Below are 296 nucleotides of genomic sequence, written 5' to 3'. Positions count from 1 at the left end.
GGGGCTGGTGAAACGGTCCCCTCTGCTTTTAGGGTTTCAGATGCAATTGGGCGTTGCGCTGCAGCTCTCTGGAGCTGGAAATGGTCTCGGTTTGTGCTTGAATTTGTTTCTGTTGAGATGCAAGTACTGTTTGTTTCAGGGAAATAAAAAAGGCGAGGAGAAGCTGTTGTTTTTAAAAGAAAACAAATTCTTGGTTTATTCATCAATGACAGAAATATTGTAAAAAGGCCATTAAAAATCTAAGAACATGAGCTGAACAGGAGTGTACGGCACTCTAGAAATCTCAGGTTAACAAG

Source organism: Apaloderma vittatum, unplaced genomic scaffold, assembly GCF_000703405.1.
Source record: "Apaloderma vittatum isolate BGI_N311 unplaced genomic scaffold, ASM70340v1 scaffold14523, whole genome shotgun sequence".
NCBI lineage: Eukaryota > Metazoa > Chordata > Aves > Trogoniformes > Trogonidae > Apaloderma > Apaloderma vittatum.
Note: the sequence above shows the minus strand (reverse complement) of the source record.